The following is a 9,614-nucleotide window of genomic DNA, read 5'->3' as shown; positions in this document are numbered from 1 at the left end:
AAAAGAGTGAAACACTGATTTGGAAAACCTGATAGACAATGGGAACTTTCTTCCCCTGGGCCAGAGTGTGTTGGCTAAAATCCCAAGGCAGCCTTCCTTCATTTGAGAGGCGCTCAGGAGTTAGTTAGCTGCCACCCTCTTCTAGCAGCTATCACCTAATCACAACTTGAAGTCTGTGCTCAGGAACCCCAGATTTTAGACAGCCCCAGTTTATCATTCCCGAGGGAGGCAGAGTTTATTATCCCTGCTGTACCTGGACCACAACTCAAATGCCTCCTCAAGGCTGGTGCAGCTGATGACCCCAGCCTGAAGATCTTTTACCCCAGTCATTTGTCAAATGCTGTCAGCACTCACACTTTTCATTCCACCTCTTTCAGCAGCTCCAGCAGCATTTTTGGTCAAAAAATTGTTGGACAGAGTCAGTACATTATAGATTTCCTTTCCTGAATATTGTCATGGAGACTTTACCCACAGAAGACAGGCTTTTTCTGCCCTCTCTGGCCTCAGAAGGCTCCGTGCCCTCCCACTGGTGGTCAGAGTGTCATTTTCTGCATGCACAACAAAAGTAATTCTCTGGCTGATGCGTTTTTCAACACGAATGCAAGTGTTAAAGACACCTGAGCTTTAAAAATACATTTGTCTGGTTGGTTTTGTTGGATTTTTTTTAAACTAAACTCTCCAGTTCTTGCCAGCATATAGGCAAAGGAGTCCTGGCTTCTCTGATCATATCTTCTAGGTCTTCAAAAAGGTAATTAGGAGACAAAAGGAAGGAAAGATGAGAAGAAGTTTCAGTGTGTGGTGAGAAGGAAGTACAGCAACCAATGTACAGTTAGGTGTAGGAAAGCAAGGTTGTAGCAGATAGCCAGGCCATTGTCACAGGTGAGAGAAGTTCCGCTCTACAAAAGCCAAAAGTTCCTTGCTGTGGGAGGGGATGCACACTAAAAAAAACTATTACTGTCCAAATTAAATTCCTCACTGATTTTTTTGCTACCCTATTTGGGAAAGACATTAGGAAGCAGCATGTTGCTCCAGCTGTGCCAAACCAGAGCCGCTTGAACGTATCTTCCCTGATTCTGGTATTGCTCGAACCCGGCAGTCATGTGTCTGGTTCCTTCCAGTTCTGATCCAGAGACAGCACACTCCTTAAATTAGACTTTCATTTATCTTAGTTATCTTGATTTATGCAGCGTTCTGTGGAACATTCATCATGCAGCTAATCTTGAGTAACCTTGAGTAATATTTTAATCTTGCTGCCCCTAATTTTACCCTTTCTTTTCTCAGCCTTAGCCTTGAAGAATTCTTTTTCTGCCCTTGAGAAAATACCTGTAAAAGCTTAGCAGATATCTCATACTTTCCTCCTAAATTTTTCTTCCAAACGCTTTCTTTCTCCTCAGCAGGTCTATTTTCCCACCATGGTTAAAACTGATGGAAGGTTTGAGATGTTTCAAGGGGCACCTCACTGGTGTGATGGTGACTGCCTACAAAGTCTTTGGGCTAATTTCATAGCACAAACCAGTAAACTATTAGTTCTTGCCAGTTCTTCATATATGCTATATTTAATTTTGGGTTACAGAGGTATTTTTATTATGAGTTTTATTTATTTCACTTTTCTAGAAATTTCAAAATGTTTAAAACTTTGTTAAATGGTTTGAGAAACACATGTGCCTCTAGACCAAATTACTAAGTGAGGCATCAAACAATACCTCCCAGCCATTCTATTTCAGCTTCTTTTCTTCAGGGACTAGGTCTTATTTGTTTAAAATTTAGTACATTTGACACCTCAGTCATGTCCTCTGTTATCATTTTTCCACACTCCCATGATCTGTGAGCTTCTGAAGGCTCGTCCTTAGCCAGGCTTCTTCCTAGCCAGATCACCTCTAGGCTGCAGCATGCAGACTGTCGTTCCCTTCAGAGCCAAATATGATAAACTAGGAGCTTTACATATCCAGGCTCTCTAGCAACAGCCTTGCAGTCATCCCTGGCAGCAGAACTAGTAGCCTTTTCTCGTGGTGATGGTCACAGAGCTCCCTTCTGGTCTGGGGCCACAGAAGCCTGAAATCAAGTCTGCCTCTCGCAAGTCATTTCACTCAACCTCAATGATTTACATTGATTGACTAGAAGAGTACTCTCAAACCTGTCAATAGTTTTGTACTCCTTCCTGTGTTTCCTTTCTCCTCCCTGTGCATGCTTATTTTTATTTGGAAAATGAATGGAACAATAGAAGAATCACTCAGTATTTAGTTTGCAAGATTATGCAAACTGAAGCATGAAAAATTCAGAGGCCATGCTGAAAATTTATTCTGTAGCTCAACATAATGTGTGAGGATCTGAAAGGTCTCCAAACAGCAAGTGATTTCACAAATCATACTCTATGCACAGTAATGTAGTGTGTACTAAGGACAGAATTGCAGCTTTAATGAGTTTTGTGCCTTGATTTCTGCATAATTCAGCGCTTTAATCTGAAAAATAGCAACAGACAGCCAAATTTTGTACTTTTTACCATCTCTGTGAAGCCATTTGGTAAGAATTTAGAGAGGGACTCGTTGCCTTTGCTTTCTCTTGAGCTCACTTCCAAGCACTTCATGAATCCAACTCGAATACGGCAAAGGTGCAGCTTTGTTGTCTCCACATTGATGAATTCCTGCTCTGGGTTTCTGCTGAAAACAAAAGAGGTAGGAAAGTTTTCATTGAGCGATTTCCCACAGGAATAGTTTATGTAGGCTGGGGTTTTTGCCAGCAGTACAATATACAACAAATACCACCCCTTGGTTAAGGGCCTGGATAAGTTACTGATGACTGAATGTTTCTATCATGTAATGTATGCTCAGGGATGTGTACAAAACAAAAATGATGGTCTTGTTCCAGTTTCCCATGAAATGTATATTTAATTCCCAACTAACCACTGCTGAAGCTGGCACGTTTGTGGATAACTAGCAAAGAAGAAACGTGACAGTGATGACCTCACTTGCCAGCTATGGCACACATCTTCCTGATCATGGATGACATAACTTGGTGGGATCATGCAGAGAAGTCTGTCTGGGCAGCACTCTTTTCTGGACAGCAATCTGCAGAAGTGGAAATCTGTCTAATGTAGTCTAATGAACTCACGTACGTGCCAATACAATACTCCTGAGCATTGCAGAAGGTCTGCTAGTGGGAAGCAGGAAACGATGCTCCTGGAGGCATTCTGGTAGTCATAAAGAACACCACTCCCCCAAGGTCTTCTTGCTCTCGCAGCAAGCCACTGCACTCGCTTGCCTTCCACCTGGTAGCTTGGGAATGTAACTATTCCTTGCTTCCATATACATTAGGTAGACTCCAATGCCCATTTTAATTGTCATAGATAATCAGATGGGAAAAAGTAGATTGCGAGAATTTCCAAGTGCTTGTTTCAAGACACTTGAGTTTGTTCACTTTTCCCCTTGATTTCCAAAAGCCCTTTTTTTTTTAAAAAAAAAGGGTACTGGAGATTCTTTTCCTTTTTTTTTCCTGTGGGGAAAGGAAAAAAAGAAGATTAACATACAGAAAGAAAGAAAAGCTCCTACACAAATGCTACGTGGGTTTGCCTTGGGATAAAGCAAATAAACAAAAACTTCTTTGTGGACCAACTTTTAGTATATTTTTATAGGAGAATTTCTATTTGAGAAAGGTTATGTATTTAAGAAACATACAGGATTGGTCAAATAGTGTTTTGACCAATAATGTTGTGTCATCATTTTGGAAAAGATCCTCCTTTTATATCTGGTAGTTCTGAAAGAGTATTAAATATTAAGAGAACTTAAATGCCTGTTTAGCAAACACCCTGAGTAGAAAACATTACCGCCCTTATAAATTGGATCACGGTTAATATGAAAACATGTATTTATATTATTTGCAAAAGAGATGAAAGACATTTGAACTGTTCATCAATAACTGAAGTAGTACTAAGTATGGCAGTACTTTCCCATCTCACTGTGTGGTAGATAGTTGGATAAATCCACCTTATTTTCATTGCCTTTTCATCCAACAAGGGTTCAGCTCTTGTGTCCAGTTGTCAGCAGCCTGATCAGAAAGAAAAGCTACGCTACAGTCACAGAACTGCAATGAATAGTTTTATGACTTTCATGTCCTTTGAATGTGCCAAAGGGTTGGAATCAGCAGCTAGAAGTGAGTAGTACCATGCCCTGCTCAATAAAATAGGCTGGGCAAAAGTAAAAATCTGCTATGCAGCTAAGCAAGAAAATGCTGCCACTTTCAGTGATCTCTGAATTATTGGTGGATTATTCAGTTCATTTCACAATGTCAATACTATGGTGTATCACTAAAAAACTGCTGAACTTAAATAAATACATGCATTTATTGTAAAGCTAAAAAATATGTATTTAGGTTTACATTTAGACCTAACATTCAGTCTAAGTGACTTTTCCATAAGAAGTGAAATCATACAAGTAAAAATACAAATGTATGATATGAAAAAGCAGTAACTTCTGTACTCTTAGGGAGACTTTTTCTTGAGACGCTGAGGAGTGCTGATATACAGTGATTCAGAGAAACTGAGATTCTCTCATAACTGTTTGTGTCAGCTGCTGATGGTGTAGCGAAGGGATGTGTTGAATGGGTGTCATGTGGGAGATGGCTCCACTGAAACTGTTACTGATGCAGCTCTGTTGATTTTTGGCAGGAATCTTCCTGACATAGAGCTTGATATTGAAGGATGCTGAACTACTTTCAATTACCCCAGGGGATGGGGACTCAAAAGCTCCACTGGAGACTGTTTCTTGTTGATTTTAAGTCTGCTTGTTGTGTCATGTATCACATTAATCTTCAGGATGAAGCCAGCAGAGCTGCGCCATAGCAGATACGATGGCCATGTGCACATCATGCGTTGGCTGCGTTTGTGGTACCAGCCACTGGCAGCAGCTGTGTGCAATCCGGTCTCCCAGGTTCATAGCCTGGCTGCGCGCAGGAACGGGGCCAAACCAGGCATCTCATCCAAGAGGTCCACATTTCCCAGGAACCGGAGGATGAGAGCTGCAGGGTCCATGGCACGCACCACCCATGTACCTGACACATCATTCTCTACGCACCAGCAGTACACAGTCTGGAAAATAATTGGGCGTGCAAAGGACTGAAGATTTCTGTTTCTCTTTAAAGAGACTGCTACTTTTCTGTGAAGACACTGTGATGAAAAACATTCTGTATGACTCCAGCGTGCTTCCATGAGAGGTAATGGTTTGTATCTTTATATCACATTTGTATCTTTCAGGTAGCATTTTTAAGGTACCAAAAGACAAAACTAAGCCCTGGAACTAATTTCCAAAATTAAAATAGCAACTAGGAACGATCTATGGTTTGGAAGAAGACATACATATACGTAACATAAAGTGTATTGTTGGTTTTATATACTTGTACACAGCACTTCCATCAAGCCAGTCCCATTTATTTAGCACATACATATGTTTTTATGTGTGTGTGACCCTCCCAGAACAAGTATTTGCTAAATGAAGTCTCACTATATTTATGCAGCCAAATATTAGTTTCTATCTTTTTCATTCTGCAATTATTTAGCTATATTAAGATTTTTTTTTTGTTTTGAAAGATCAGAACTTTATGTTCCTGAGCACAACTGCAGGTTAGCTGCCACACTCACAAAGGATCGTATCTGTCTGTGTGCTCATGCTTCAGTGCTACTATAACTCTTTATTTTAAAATTGGTTTAGATCTCCAGATGGTTTTTTAATGTTCCATTACTTCAGGATTCTGATGTTGTTACCTTTAAGTGTTTCAAGAAAAGAAAGAAAGGACAAAAAAAGAAGCTAGCTAAAAATTAATACTATTTCAGTCTCCTGCGTTACTGTAATGCTTGTGAGTGGTAAAAAAGTTGGGAAGGCAACCATGCAAGAGGGTGGCATTCCAGCAGTGCCCAGGGCAGGGAGAGGCATGGGGTGAGGGGATGCCACAGGGACTGGTGACCTCCCCTGCAACGCCGTGCTTCCATTCGCCCTGTCAGAGCCCCTCATCAGCCACTTGGACAAAAAGGACAATTGGATCAGTTTTTTTCATCTGCATCTGTGACGCACCTGAAAAACCATGTGTCTGTTATAGTAATGTTTTTTGTTGTGTCCTGAACCTGACTGGACTCCCAGGGAAAACAGCCCCAGCCCCATTTGGTAGCCCCTCGCTGGGACTAGAAGTCCTTCTAAAGTTCAGGAGCTTTATCATAGAATCATAGAATCATAAAAGTTGGAAAAGACCTCTAAGATGACCAAGTCCAACCGTCAACCCAACACCACAGTGTCTGCTAAACCATGTCCTGAAGTGCCATATCTACACGTTTTTTGAACACCTCCAGAGATGGTTACTCCACTTTAGGGACTTCTTAGTGGCAGTAGCATGCAACACTGAGCAGGCCTCCTGGGCCTTTTTATGAACAGCTAATAAGTCACCTAAAATTTCCTTGGAGATATCATCTGCAGGAGATACAGAAAAATGGGGAAAAACAGGTAGAGGGAAATAGGGAATGCTCTCTGGGAGCTCGTAGCTCTGGACTGTGGCAAAGTCCTGTGCCCAGTTCTCCCAGGAACCTGGGCAGGTGTCTAATTCAAGCACCTGATCTTGCTTACAGTGTGGTGCTCCGCGTGCTCTTGCAGCAAAGTGCTTTAACAGAACGTATCTGGAAGAATTTGGTCCCTTGTCATGATCAGATCCGACAAGTCCCAAACCACTTGTGCTGAAGTCAACTGGAACAGTTAATCCCATGCTCTGAAAGAAACACCAAAAGATGACCTATTTCAGATGTTACCAAAAAATCAGCCAGTGTCTGATTTGCTACTTTCACAATACAGTTAAGCTTTCCGATGTAACGTATTTCATACAGGGATTTTTCTGCCAGTGTGAACTTTTGCTAAGAACAAAAAAAAGAAATATCTGGCATTCTTAATTCTTAATTAGGTATTAAACAAAGTAAATGTGAAACTAATAATTTTGATATAATAAGAGGGAATTAAAATGACAGCTGAGCATTTCTTTCTCATAAAGTTTCAGCCACAGTGGCTTTTCTGCAGAATATTATGTTATGTATCCACTGTAATGTTTAGAAAACCCTGCTTAACCTCACTTAATTTCAAATAACCAGAGAACAGTGGTTGTCAAATCCTAAATAAAACACTGTTGTTTCATGCCAAGCAAAACCAAATTTCCTTTATCCAAATGAAATGAAAAGAAATTGGATAAAAGTGCACAGAGTAACATTTGGGGGGGGGGGGGGGAAAGGAAGGAAAAAAGTACAGACTGGAATAGCTGTCAGACTGCACTAACCGTAAAGCAAAGGAAGAATTTGGAGGGACACGTCTGTATCTCTTCTACTGACATGGTTTGGCTATGTGAGAATGATTATAACTGGAAGAAGGAGTTAACACGGAGTGAATAATACCTGGATGAAAATTTCCTCCCTGTAGCAGGTAGGGCTGGTGGTTATAATACTCACCCGGGCCCAGGCAATACTTCAGTGGATGCTGAATGAGAACAGCATTGACAGGAAGACCCGAGAGCTCCTTCTCAGAGTAACCTCCTCATGGGGACATTTCACAGGAGGGAGGAGATGCAGACTTGAAGCCCCTCGGAGAATTGGAGAAAAGGAATTGAGGATTCCCTGCACTCCAGGGAACATCACCACCCCTCAGCTGTTGAGCAAAAGTCTGAGACCAATGGTACCTGCTGTCCTCTAACTTCTGCATTCAATTGGTTCTCACCACCCAGACACAGGCTAAATGTGAGTTATCTTTCTGATCGGTTTAGGGACAGCTGAACCCACACAGTCTGGCTAGCTATCATAGCCCAAAAATATAAACACATTTCACAAGTCTTATTGGCATAAATTACACTTGCTGGGTGTCGGGGGATTGGATGTGTGCCAACTCATCTTGAAGGTTGTTTACTGATTTGATGTGTTAGAACCTTTTATCAGATCAAATATTTATGCCATCAGCTGAAGGAAAAAATAATTGTAAGTAAATGCTTACTGACTACTGAGTCAGTTTTGAGAAAAAATGAACAAACTTGGATCCAAATAAAAAAACAATCTATCTTCAAAGTCCTTTGCAGATTTATTAGCATGCTCAGGAAATTGTTTTGTACAAACTGCTGTTGTGCTTCTTTAATTGGATAAAAATACATGCCAGTAAGAACTTGCACACTCCCAACTCCTCAGTTCTGCTAATAAACACCAAAAGTAACAAATCATCTATCTGGAATTTTTTTTCTCATCAGTATGAATAAAGTTGATGTTTGTTAGGTAGCTTAAATGAAGAAATTAAAAGAAGATCTTGCGTACAAACACAGCCAATGTAAGTTTCCACCTGTAGGGAGAACATCCGTGTGAATGTACCAGTTTGGAAAAAAACCACCCCACCACGTAAATGCTAAGTAATTGGTGATAAGGTGAAAACCAAAGGCAAAGTCTTTAACAAGAAGGGAAAATCTGTCATATATGTTAACAAAATTATAGCTTCACAGCCTTTTGTGATTTAAATTATTGACCAAGAACAGAATTTTCAAACCTGCTGATGAATACTGGGGAGTTGTTTTCATGTTTCCTATGCCCATTATTTTTTGGGGTACTCTTAATTTCTAAAAAAAAAGAAAAAAAAGAAGCATTAATCTGAAATGCCTAAATGCAAACTCATCTAGCCAGATACAGAAATGTAAGTCAAAAGAGCACCTAATTCTTTGGTGTTTTGACAGACAAAATACACTGTTTCAAGCAAAAATTAATAACACAAGTAAGTTTTTGGTGGAGTGTTGATAAAACAGAGAAAATTACGTTCCAATTAAAAGTAACAAAATGCATCACTGAAAGAAAAATGCTGTTGGAAATACAGATACTACATATCATTACATGTAAATGCAAACTTGAATAGGAACTGTCAAAACAAGCCAGGTACTCAATTCTGTGTTCTTCCCTAAAGTGCACATTCCACTAAAATACTTTGGACCATATTTTTATCCTCCTTCATTTTTTAGATTTTTGTAAAGTAAATCAGATTTCAGAGAATATGAGGTATCCCGGCCAGTCCTCTAATGACAACTGTGTCTAGCAGCTTAATGGTACAGAAGTAAGAATCAAAGCTGTATATTTAGTAAACCAATTTTTAAATTCCCTCTGCCCAAAACCTCTTGTAAACAATGAGTAACGATTCCTGTTTTACAAATTTCAAACCTACAAAGCCTTACTGTCCTACACAGCTCCACTCACCTTGTGATCCCTTTTACTTTGATATGGATCAGAGACTGATCTACGCCCTGAATTAAGAGATAGAAGAAATATGCTCAGTTTTATCATTTGGGACCGAGGCATGCCCTCCAGTTCTGCTTAAGCTACTTTCCCATCAGATTTTTATTTAGCTTTTGAAAAATTATAATATTCATAAGTTATTTGAACTTTCCAGTACAGGACCCTGTGTGTAACTCCTATTCTGCTGCACTCTCAGTTCCAATGAAATTAGGGCTCTTCTGAGAGCTCAAATACATAGGCTTTGAATTTGAAGACCATTAAAAGATTTCAGACACAGCATTGCTATTCCCAGAGGGAGTGGGCAACTTTTGGCAAACTGCAGAACACCATAAAAGTCAGGACC

The 9,614-nt window shown here is 40.1% G+C and overlaps 1 long non-coding RNA gene across 1 annotated transcript; it reads right to left on the bottom strand.

Moving 5' to 3' along the window:
• Positions 1–3,118: 3,118 nt before the first annotated feature.
• On the bottom strand, positions 3,119–7,654 carry LOC142359062 (uncharacterized). The gene is made up of 3 exons (XR_012762091.1): positions 7,466–7,654; positions 6,603–6,741; positions 3,119–3,489 (listed from the first exon to the last, which is right to left on the bottom strand). It is a non-coding gene; the product is annotated as an uncharacterized LOC142359062 (long non-coding RNA).
• Between the last annotated feature and the right edge of the window lie 1,960 nt (positions 7,655–9,614).

This window comes from Opisthocomus hoazin, chromosome 1 (genome assembly GCF_030867145.1).
Source record: "Opisthocomus hoazin isolate bOpiHoa1 chromosome 1, bOpiHoa1.hap1, whole genome shotgun sequence".
Lineage (NCBI taxonomy): Eukaryota > Metazoa > Chordata > Aves > Opisthocomiformes > Opisthocomidae > Opisthocomus > Opisthocomus hoazin.
The sequence above is the reverse complement of the archived record's forward strand: the minus strand, read 5'-3'. Positions and strand labels throughout refer to the sequence as shown.